The sequence below is a fragment of the Lepus europaeus genome, chromosome 10 (genome assembly GCF_033115175.1).
Source record: "Lepus europaeus isolate LE1 chromosome 10, mLepTim1.pri, whole genome shotgun sequence".
NCBI classification, from domain to species: domain Eukaryota; kingdom Metazoa; phylum Chordata; class Mammalia; order Lagomorpha; family Leporidae; genus Lepus; species Lepus europaeus.
In genome coordinates, this window is record NC_084836.1 from 51,801,081 (window position 1) to 51,813,481 (window position 12,401).

Here is a 12,401-nt window from a genome sequence, read left to right on the forward strand (position 1 = left end):
ATAGGGCACAGTGTGGACAGCAAAGTAAATGGTAGTAATGAATTATGACTCATTATAATTTGACTAAGACAGAAACCATGGGTCCACAGTGATCTCATAAATAAATGAAGTTGGAAATTTGATGAGCAACAGTCTCCTAGTACCTCCCTTACCAGAAACTTTACAATGGACATGACTTACAACCACATTTAAATCAAGTTGTCTAAGTGAACAAAATCAAATCAAGACTGCATGCCACTTAAGGCAATGAGAAGGGAATCACTTCTGTGGTATTCCTGCCAAAGTTCCAAAACCTACTCTAATTAAGAGAATATCAGAAGCACCTTAGAGAAATTCTGCAGTATAACTGGTCTGTGGTCTTCAAGAATGTCTAGGTCCTAAAAGCCAAGAAAGAAATAATCATTAGGAAATGATCCAGATTGAAAGAGACTAAAAAGTATGGCAATCAAATACAACACATGATTTTTTGGGAAGATTTGTTTCTTTGAAAGGCTTATAGAGAGAGGTAGGGGGTAAGGGAGGTTTTCCATCTGCTTGTTCACTCCCCAGATGGCTGCAACGGTCTGAAGCCAGGAGCCAGGAGTTTCTTCCGAGTCTCCCACGTGGGTGCAGGGGCCCAAGGACTTGGGCCATCTTCTACTGTTTTCCTAGGCCATAGCAGAGAGCTGGATTGGAAGTGAAGCATCCAGGACTCGAACTGGTGCCTATATGTGATGCCAGCATTGCAGGAAGCGGCTTTACCTGCTATGCCACTGTGCTGGTCCCTAAGGGTCCCTTTGAGATCTGTAGCTATGAATTTAAAGTGAGACGTGTAGCATGCTTGTGGATTTTTACCCAGCAATATCCAGCTGTTTAGATGCAGATGAACACATAGGAGATTTTAAGAGTGCCAAATTATTTTTTTATACGTATGGCAGAGCAACAGTTAAAATAATCCTTTCAGGTTCCCAGAATCCCATATCAGAGACTCAAACCTGGGTTTGAGTCCCAGTTCTGCTCTCAATTGTAGTGTCCACCTGATGCACACACTGGGAGGCAGCAAGTGATGACTCAAATAGTTGGGTCGCTACTACCCATGGTAGGAGACCTGGACCAAGTTCCTGGCCCCCAACTTTGGCCTGGCCCAGTCTTGATTGTTGTGGGCATTTGAGGAGTGAAATCTCCTAAATTTAAATGAGGAATGAAAGAATGAGATTCTGGTACACTGGGTTAAGCCACTGAGGGGGTTGCCCACATCCCATATCAGAGTTATCGATTCAGTGTATGAATCTGTCTGTGAGGTCAGTTTTACTTGGGTGATATACACAAAGGTTCTGTTAGGCCTTCGCTTTCTTGAGCATCCCTGAGCCATCCTTTGTTCTTTAAGATACAGTCCTTTTCTATTATCAGATACAACGTCCCTAAAAGTAATCAGTAGCCTTCTTTTCAGTAACCTCTTTTCGGGAGATAATAGCATTTGTGTCTCTGAAGGGGTTTATAAGGAAAGTGATCTACAACCAGCAAGAACTGTGTCCCTCAGCATTTAGTGAGTCCTACCTCTTGGGCAAAGCCAGTGTGTGCTCACTATGACATATATAAATGCTGACTAGAACTGACTCTTTGAAAGTCACTGGGCCTGTGTCTCCTAGGCTTTTGTCACTCATCTTCTGCCCTGAGTAAACTTAAAGTAACCTTTCTACAGATCCTGTTTGTTTCCATCAATGATATGTGGATGCCAAATGTGGGGCTCAGAGAACACTCACGACTCCTTGGAGGCCTTACTCAGATCGGCTCTTGGTATGAGCCTCGGCTTGTTATGGTCCTCCAACCCTGAAATTCTCCCCTGAATGGGATGCTAAGCCCTCCTGGGTCTCCAGAATCTCTTGTTGGATCAGTGGTTCCCCAGGTTTATTCTTGGCCCATTTTTCTGGTCTTTCTTGCTGAGAACATTTGAGGAAAACATTTTTCAGCACCTGGTGTTGCACCTTTAAGAGGCCTCTCCTCTTTGATCCTACCCACTGGCTATTTCAAATACTAAAGAACAAGGAGATCGACTTCTTTCTGGTGCATCAGCTGGCTTTATGTTTAATAACTGTGGCATTTTTACTTGCAAGTATTCGAGTAAATGGGATTTCTTAGAAAAGATGATTTAAGTCTTTCATTTCCAAAACAGGGAACATTCGATACTCTGAAACTAGTTTTTCTTAGGTCGAAATTGGGAAAGGCACTTAGAGCGACTATATCCCATGCCAGAGTGCCTGGTTCAAGTTCTGGGTACTCTGTGGTTCTGATCCAGTTTCCTGCTGTTACTGGCTAGGCAGGCAGACAGGTAGGTCTGCTGAGCTAGAGGTACCAGCAAGCCACCATACCCTGTGCCCATGTGTCATTCTATCTGCCTACTTGTCAAACAAAATGCCCCATTTCCCAGGATGTATCTGCTTTATCTGGGACCAGGGGGGATGATGCCATGAAAATACGGATAATGAACTCCACGGGGAACTTGTGGAGGTGCCATATAATTCCCAGGAGCTCCACATGGAGAGGCTGATAAAGGAGACCAGCAACTGGCAGAGGGTTTCTCTTCCACCGCAGACCGTGACTGCAGGGACTGGCAGGTGCCCTCTCTGTCCCCACCCCTTCTCCTTTTGGGCAAATCTTTCAGCTCATTGCCTACCCACAATGGGTGTTTTTCTGTGTGGGGCACCACATGCTAATGTGTGTGTGTGGTGACTTTCTCACCTTTTGAATAAAATTTACCTTATTTGAGTCAGTACTTAGAATGCATATCTTTGTGCATGACAAGGACCTGGAGTAAAAACCAAATAAATACCCCCACTCACCCACATCACTGCGAATGCCTCTGGCATGGAGGATTGTCCCAGGGCACTTGTCAGACTGGGAAAATCCCTAGCTAAGGGTAGTGCAAATTTCCCAGCTCCACCAAGACTTGCAAATTACCTACCTGGAAAAACCTGCTGGACCACAAGAAAACTCTCCCTAAGAAGAGACTGCTATTACAAGTATATACCTCAGATCATGGTCCATGATTCAGCCATTATCCTCTGCCTGCCTGCTGGCCTGCCTGCTGTTCTCATTCAGATTCAATGAATTTAACTCTCTCCACTCTATCTTACTGCTCTGGTGAATTCTTTGAACACCCATGATGCTGGCCTCAATCAGTCACATCCTGCAACATTTTGATGGTGTCTACAGGGACTTTTCCTCTGATCGCTGGGAGTCAACCTTCAGAGTGAGGCATGATATGTAGTGGCAGCTTGTCTGGGTGAACCCACAGCTGCTGTTAGACCCCGATCACGGTCAGTCCTTCTTTCTCCTTGACCTGGTCGTTGAGGAACAGCTTATCCCGTAAGACCAGCTGATGATTCCTGGCCAGGGCAAATGCCTGGTAGAATTTGAAGGCCCCTGTTCAATGCCACCCAGAACCCATTTCTCTCGGGGTTGAGGACTGAATTTCTATCTGTTCCATCTTTTTTTTTTTTTTTCATCTTATTAATGCTTGTATATATCAAAACTCATACTGATCAATGAGTTCTGGGTTGCAAAAGAGGATTTATTTTTTGCACCTGTATATCCACTAGTTGAAACACACACAAGTGTAAGGGGCCAGGGCTGTGGCGCAGTGGGTTTAAGCCTCAGCCTGCAGTGCCAGCATCCCATAAGGGCGCCGGTTCTATTCTCAGCTGCTCTTCTTCCGATCCAGCTCTCTGCTATGGCCTGGGATAGTGGTAGAAGATGGCCAAAATCCTTGGGCCATTGCAGCCATATGGGAGACCCAGAAGAATCTCCTGGCTTCTGGCTTCTGGCTTCGGATCAGCTCAGCTCTGGCCATTGTGGTCATTTAGGGAGTGAACCAGTGGAATGGAAGACCTCTCTCTGTAACTCTTTCAAATAAATAAAATAATTCTTTAAAAAAACATACACAAGTACAGTTCTGTGTTCCATCTCAGTGGGTTCCCTTTGTCCTTTACAAAAGCTGAATGTCTGCCATCCCCTGGTAACCATTTTTGGCTGACCACCCCATCTGGAATGATCCTAGGGCTGAAGGGCTTGATGTCTCAAGGATGCGTACAGTTTTTGCTCCTTCCTCCAGATCTGGATTGGCTACCAGCAGGAGAGAACCTTCTTGAGAAGGCAGCACTGGGCTGTCTTCCAGGCAACAGGAGCACCACTGACTCCCTGCAGTGAGCAGGATGCCCCATTAAGCACACGCCTGCTTTTCACCCATTGTCTGGGCCGTGTCACCTCTTTGCTGGACTGTTTTTGAAGTATCACCTTCCACGCCTCATGATTCACCCCGAGATGCATCCTTATTGGGATCAGTTTGATCTCCAGAAGCATCTAATTTTCCTTTGTAACACTGATTGGCCCCAATATGAATTTCCGGAATAGGAGGCCTGGCCCTTGAATGAAATCTGAGCTTGGACACTGTCCTTCGGCTTGATCTCTTCTGTTGGAATTTTTTTTTTTTTTTTTTATTTGACAGGTAGAGTTAGACAGTGAGAGAGAGAGACAGAGAGAAAGGTTTTTCTACCGTTGCTTCACTCCTCAAATGGTCGCTACGGCTGGAACTACGCGGATCCGAAGCCAGGAGCCAGCTGCTTCTTCCTGGTCTCCCATGCAGTTGCGGGGGCCCAAGCACTTGAGCCATCCTCCACCGCCTTCCAGGGCCACAGCAGAGAGTTGGACTGGAAGAGGAGCAACCAGGACTAGAACAGAGTGCCCATATGGGAAGCCGGCACCGCAGGCGGAGGATTAACATAGTGAGCCATGGTTCCGGCCCCTTCTGTTGCAATCTTTAGTAAAATAATCTCTTGTGTCCTGTGCTGTCTTTGCTGAGTTTTAACTATTTGGGAAAGCTGAGTCTTAAAAGAGTTAAGATTTTGATAAGAACCCAGAGGCCTTTCAAAGATCTTTGTTACTGCCCTTCCCATCAGAGATGAGGCCATAAGGGGATACAAGTTTTGTAAAATCCTTCTGGTGCTTTCTATACTGTTGTATGCAATGAAGATAACTGGTTCTCTTACTCAATTGATAAGTTTTAAAATTTTAACCTTGACTATTTTAAATATTATGTCATCTACAGTTCTGATTCTTCCCTGAAAACAGCTGCAACATTTGCAATCAGATTCAAGGAGAAGACACTAACAAATTCTTAAATACAGGTTTGTATGACAGCTTTAAAATCAGTGGACTGGCTGGTGCCGCAGCTCACTAGGCTAATCCTCTGCCTGCGGCACCCTGGGTTCTAGTCCCGGTTGAGGCGCCAGTTCTGTCCCAGTTGCTCCTATTCCAGTCCAGCTCTCTGCTGTGTTCTGGGAGTGGAGTGGAGGATGGCCCAAGTGCTTGGGCTCTGCACCTGCATGGAGACCAGGAGGAAGCACCTGGCTCCTGGCTTTGGATTGGCACAGTGTGCCGGCTGTAGCGGCCATTTGGGGGGTGAACCAACGGAAGGAAGACCTTTCTCTCTGTCTCTCTCTCTCACTGTCTAACTCTGCCTGTCAAAAAAAAAAAAAAAATCTGTGGACTAGACAAGGAGTTCCAGAACTTTGGGACAATAAACCCAAAAACTGGTAAATCAAAGAAAATGCTATTGGAGTTCAAATAAGAATTAGTTACATGAGACTTAATGAATTAATGAAACTTGTAGATTTCTATGTTTTTATTAAAACATTGCTGGAGGTATAGCACATTAAGCCACAGGTTTTTTTTTTTTTTTTTTTTTTTTTTTTGACAGGCAGAGTGGCCAGTGAGAGAGAGACAGAGAGAAAGGTCTTCCTTCCATTGGTTCACCCCCCAGTGGCCGCTGCGGCTGATCTGAAGCCAGGAGCCAGGCACTTCCTCCTGGTCTCCCATGCGGGTGCAGAGCCCAAGCTCTTGGGCCATCCTCCACTGCCTTCCGGGGCCACAGCAGAGAGCTGGACTGGAAGAGGAGCAACCGGGACAGAATCCGGTGCCCTGACTGGGACTAGAACCCAGGGTGCCAGCGCCAGAGGATTAGCCTATTGAGCCGCAGCGCTGGCTGAGCCACCACTTTTGACACCACATTCCATATCAGAGTGCCAGTCTGAATCCCAGATACTCTGCTTCTGAACCAGATTGCTGCTAATGTGCCTGGGGAGACAACAGATAATGGTCCAAGTAATTGGGCCCCTGCCACTCTGTGGGAGATCCAGATGGAATTCCAGATCTCTAGATTCGGCCTGATCCAGGCCCACAGTGGGGAATGAACAAGTAGATAGAAGTTCTCTTTCTTTTTTACTCTCTCTGTCACTTTGCCTTCCAAATAAGTAACTTTAAAAAATTAAATTAATGCAAATGAACTATTTTTATTTGAATGTTTCATTTTCTAGGTTCAGGAAACCGCTCTCATGTGATTTATATAGTTTACAGTGCTTTGGTAAACTACAGTTTCGTAAACAGAGATAGAAGGGCTTACTTCTTCCTACCCTCACTTAATTCCTCTAAAATTCAAAAATTTTGTGACAATTTTTGTTTTTTCATGGCAATGTGATTATCTGTATGCACTCAGTAAGAATGTGTTCTCGTCATAACAGGATATCATTGGAAATACTAGCATATCTAAAAATTATGTACAGCAGACTGGCTATAATGTTTCCAGCCTTGCAGTGAACAAATGGAGTTGTTACTTCTTAGTAGGCCCTGGAACGTCAAAAGATTAGGTACCAAAGTTAAAAAAATATTTGGGTGCCAGTGTTGTGGTACAGCAGGTTAAACCACTGCCAGTGACCCCAGCATCCCATAAGGGTACTGGTTTGAGTCTTGGCTACTCCATTTCTAATCTAGCTCCTTGCTAATGTGCTTGGAAAAGCAGTAGAAGATGGATGGTTAACTTGGGCTGGCACTGTGGCGCAGTAGGTTAATCCTCCTCCTGTGGTGCCAGCATCCCATATGGGCGCCGGTTCTAGTCCCGGCTGCTCCTCTTCCAGTCCAGCTCTCTGCTGTGGCCTGGGAAAGCAGCAGAAGATGGTCCAAGTGCTTGGGCCCCTGCACCCACGTGGGAGACCAGGCAGAAGCTCCTGGCTCCTGGCTTCGGATCGGCATAGTTCCAGCCGTTGCGGCCATTTGGGGAGTGAACCAGTGGAAGGAAGACCTTTCTGTCTCTCCCTCTCACTGTCAGTAACTCTAACTCTCAAATAAAATAAATAAAGTCTTAAAAAAAAGATGGATAACTTGCTTGGGCCCCTGCCACCCATGTGGGAGACTCAGATGGAATTCAGGTTCCTGGCTGTGGCTGGCCCAGCCCTGGCCATTGTGGCCATTTGGGGAGTGAATCAGCAGATGAGATTTCTTTCTCTCTCTCTCTGACTCTTCCTCTTTCTCCCTGTAACTCTTCCAAATAAAATAAATATTTTTAAAAACCTAAGACTAATTAACACTTCCTGCTATGCTTATATGAATAATCAATTATGTCTGCTATTATATTATAACCTTCATAATTTTTTTAAGATGCAAACTCAATTTGTTATGTTCTTGTTGTTGGTTTGGTTATACGTGTTCCTTTTCAAGCTTTGTGTCTGTTACATTGCAGAATTCTACAGAAGTACAATTCCCAGCAAGATAATGCTGGCTTGGCACTTTGAGATGATGACTCCTACCTACAGAATAGATGAAGTGAAGTTTAACAAAGGAGTCCAGGTAAAGTTAGCCTAAGAACAATGCCTTCTTTAAAAAAATTTTTTTTATTTACTTACTTGAAAGTCAGAGTTACACACAGAGAGAAAGAGAGGCAGAGAGACAGAGAGAGAGAGAGAGAGAGAGAAGTCTTCCATCTGCTGGTTCACTCTGCAGATGGCCGCAACGGCTGGAGCTGCACCAGTCCGAAGCCAGGAGCCAGGTGCCTCCTCTGGGTCTCCCACACAGGTGCAGGGGTCCAAGGACTTGGGCCATCTTCTACTGCTTTTCCAGGCCATAGCAGGGAGCTGGATCAGAAGTGGAGCAGCTGGGACTTGAACCAGTACTCATATGGGATGCTGGCACTACAGGTGGTGGCTTTACCTGCTATACCACAGCGCCAGCCCCAGAACAACTCCTTCTAATATATCTTTGTTGTTCAAAGGTGGCTGAAATGTTTTTCACACTGACTCCTGGACAGCAGATGCTTCCTTCTTCATGTGGGACTAGATCAACAACCAGGTCAAATGCAACCAGGCAATGAGGCACCAACAGAACCTAGCCACAGGATGACTGATCAACAGCATTGTCACACGAAGATTTTGATCACAAGGAAGGAATAAAAATCAAGATGGATTCACTGGTGTGAACCCTAAACAAACAAACAAACAAAAAGATAAAGCCAAAAGGTTATAAAGGAAATGCCTTTTTTTAAAAAAAGATTTATTTATTAATTTGAAAGGCAGAGTTACAGAGAAAGAGGGAAAGACAAAGAGAAAGAGAGAGAGAGATCTGATGGTTTACTCCCCAAGTGACTGCAAGGATTAGAACTGGGAGCAGTGATTCAAATTTTGGGAAAAATAGGGTGACTCATGGTGTGTCTAAAATCTGGACATTGTCACCCAAGGTTCACCAACGTGCCTGGGAAAAACAGCTGTTGTGAGATACTAGGAAATAGACTAGCTCACTTTTGGGCAGCCCATCACAAGGCATACACCTCACTGTGCTGCCACTCTGGCCAAGACAGTGGTTTATTGAAGTTTTCCTACTGAGGAAAGTAGTTCTCTAAAACTGAGAGGCTCTCAAGGGGCAACTTGCGCCCTCACTGAAACAGAATGTTGTGTGTATCCATATCCCCAATTATCTGGACATACATGTGTGCCTGGGTTTTCTGATCAAGAAATGTTACACCTAAGAACAAAGAATTGAGATGAAGGTATAGTATTCTTTTGTTTCCTAACTCTTGGGCCCTCACTTTTGAACAAACTAATTCAGTTTATATCCCCCAGAATATAGAAAATGCCCTCCCAAATGGCAATTCAACAAGGATATCAACTCCTTCAACATCAAATTCCTCCAGATGAGACCACCTACAGTCCCCTGGATAAAGCAGGCAGACATTTCCAGAACAAATCACATCCTCTTCCCTGAGACTCCATCACGTGCTGGATCCCTGCAGCCAGGACCCCGGGACCCCTTGAACTCCTGGCAAACAGACAGTCTTAGGCAGGGCCAATGCAGTGCCCCTGTCCCACATGAAGCAGTTACAGAAGATGAAACCTTTGCACAAATGCCAAAGATTTAGGGAGGGATGTGTGTGTAGGGGTGGAGAGGTGGAGGGGGATGTGAAGGGTTGCTGTGGGCGCTTGGCAGAATGGGAAAGTCCCTAGCTAAGGGCAGTGTAAACTCCCCAGCTCCACCAGACATGCAAATTACTTAACTGGGAAAACCTATTGGGCCACAAGAAGACTCACCCTAAATAAGAGATGGCCTTTAAAATATATACTTTGCATTACAGTCAGTGTTGCAGCTGTTAGCTGCTGGCTGCCTGCTCACTGCTCTCTTATAGTGTATTAAAAAAAAAAAAGGAATGATAAATTTGCCTCATTACAAGAAGTAAGAAAAACTGCAATAGAAAAGTCAACTGCCTTTGACCTTGAGCATCCACTTAGTGATCTACAGCTCCTTCCTATCCTTGCCCCCCTGGCGCTGCTCATACTCTGGATCTCAACTTCCCTCCAACCCCTCCATTGGAACCTTTGCCTGTAATTAATGGGAAAAAGAAAAAGAAAATCTAGACAAAGGGGCATGCTGAAACTGCTCTTTTTAGAATCAACCCCACTGGATGTTGAGAACAAAGGACTAATCATGCTCCCTCCCTGGACAAAAACAGAGTTAAAGGCCTTAGTTTCAGGATTCCATGATCTAAGACATGTTAAGATTTGCAAAATAATTTAAAATTACTCTCGGGCCTTGTGACCCTGAGTACAATGACCTAAACCAGTTACTCCAATTGTTGGCATCAGGGAATAAATCTGAAGAATGGAGGTTGGCAGAGTGGAAGAAAGCACTAGATAATTTTGATAAAATAGATGCTGGTACCTAGAATGCTTGTAGGGAGCTTGGAGGTAGATTGTGTACACTGTTGCCCAAAGGTTTTTCTAGAGTCACAGATTGGACTAAGACACAGCAGTGTAAGACAAGACCAAATGAAACTGCCCCTGATTTTTATATTTGCTTTGAAAAGTGCCCCATATGAGCACCAGTTCAAGTCCCAGCTGCTCCAATTCTGATCCAGCTTCCTGCTAATGTGACTGAGAAAGCAGAAGATGACCCAATTGCTTGGACCCCTGCACCTACCAGGGAGACCTTAAAGAAGCGCTTGGCTTTGGATCAGCCTAGTTCTGGCTGTTGCAGCCATTATGGGGAGTGAACCAGCGGATGGACAAGCTCTCTAGATCAGGGCTACACAGCAGTATTAAATTCTACCTTAGGGACCTGCACTGTGGAGCATCGGGTTAAAGCCCCAGTCTGCAGTGTCAGCCTCCCATATCGGTGCTTGTTTGAGACCTGGGTGCTCCATTTCTGATCCAGCTCTCTGCTGTGGCCTGGGAAAGCAACAGAAAATGGCCCAATGAACCAGAAGATGGAAGACCTTTCTCTTTGTCTCTCTGCCTCTGCCTCTTTGTAACTCTGCCTTTGAAATAAATAAATTTTTTTAAGGATCTCCCTCCCCTTGCTTGACAGCAAGCTTTCCAACATTGCATAACACATTAGCAGCTGACACTAGTCATTTGCCTACCTGTTGCACAATAATTTACTATCTCATAATAAAAAAAATCTACAGAGCTTTCAAGAGTCTCTGAAAACATTGGACAGGCCTGGTTGCCCCAACACTGTAACTAGTGCCTGTATAGATGAACTCATACTGACCCAAGAGTTACCTTATGGTTCATTAGCATGTTAAGTGACACACCTGCTATCATGTTTCAGCAATGAATGTGAAGGCTCGGCTTGTCAAGGTGCATGCTCCAAGGTCTTTCCCACCCCTACTCTGCACCTGTCACATTCTGTCACATTGCTGTGCCCAGTTACACCCCACTTACCCTAACTCCATAAATTCCTCAATCCCTTTCTGAATGGGGAGATTGGAGTGGATTTTGTCACGACTGGCCCCTTTCTCCCAGAGGGCTGTAATAACATTAACAATAATATTCTTATATACTTTCTCAGAAGGTGATTTGAGTGTTTTATAATAGAAATAGGGTGTGCAAGTAGGAGGACCTGTGATTCAGTACCACCACCCTTTGTAAACGTATAAGGCAACTTTCCATTGTGTGCATCACCTCCTGCCCTCTGGCTTGGAGGAACAAGCCAATACACAAACATGAAAATTTGGTAATTGCGTCTTTCCACAGTGAGCTCCTGGGAGATGAGGACATCAAAGACCACAGACTGAGCGCTAGGGATTTTGTGGGGATGGCATTTGGCATAGCAGTTAAGACACTGCTCTGAACACCTGCAACCCATTGTTCTGCTTCCTGTTACAGCTTCCTGCTAGTGCACACCCTGGGAGACAACGACGATGGCTCAAATACGTGGGTTCCTGCCACCCATGTGGGAGACCTGGATAGAGTTCTGGGCTCCTGGCTTCAGCCCGGCCCAGTCCCAGCTATTGTGGGCATCTGAGAGCTTGTTAGGAGGTTCTATCAGGGGAGCGCAGCTACTCGTATACCTTTGACGGAAGACTGGTCCTCCTTTAGCGGGGAAGGTTGTCCTCTTTGACCGAGCGCGCAGCTTCGGGAAGGACGCACGTGGAGCTGTGAGGGAGGAAGGGGACACCTGCCTAGCCAGCCAGATCAGTTGGATCAACCCTGGCGATCAATGGGGTGACAGATGTCACAGCCAGATCACCCTCACATCCAATGTGTGGGCATTTGAAAAGTGAACAAGTGGATAGAAGATCTGTCTCCCTGCCTTTAAAATACTATCATAATAATTAAATAATTTTTTTAAATCTCTTGAGATTTTGTGTTTTGGAAAAGACAATAGTTAGATGAGTCCCCACAGCCTAGATGGAAAGGATCTTATCAAGTACTTCTTTTTTTTCTTTTTAAATTAATTAATTTGAAAGGCAGAGAGTTACAGAGAGGCAGAGGCAGAGAGAGAGGTCTTCCTTCCACTCGTTCACACCCCAAATGGCTGCAACAGTGGGAGCTGGGCTGATCCGAAGCTAGGAGCTTTGCAGGGGCCCAAGGACTTGGGCCATCTTTCACTGCTTTCCCAGGCCATAACAGAGAGTTGCCTTGGAAGTGCAGCAGCCAAGACTCGAACTGGCACCCACATGGGATGCTGGCACTGCAGGCAGTGGCTTTACCTGCTATGTCATAGAGCCAGCCCCATGTATTTCTTAGTAACAAACTGAAAGGAGTCAGTTTTCGGACACACATTTCACACTTCAAGCATGCACCAGGCCTGACCCCTGAAGC

The 12,401-nt window shown here is 45.5% G+C and overlaps 1 pseudogene; it reads right to left on the bottom strand.

Annotated features, from left to right (window-relative positions):
* Nucleotides 1-3,485: 3,485 nt before the first annotated feature.
* LOC133769277 (small nucleolar RNA SNORA40) lies at nucleotides 3,486-3,598 on the bottom strand (annotated as a pseudogene).
* Between the last annotated feature and the right edge of the window lie 8,803 nt (nucleotides 3,599-12,401).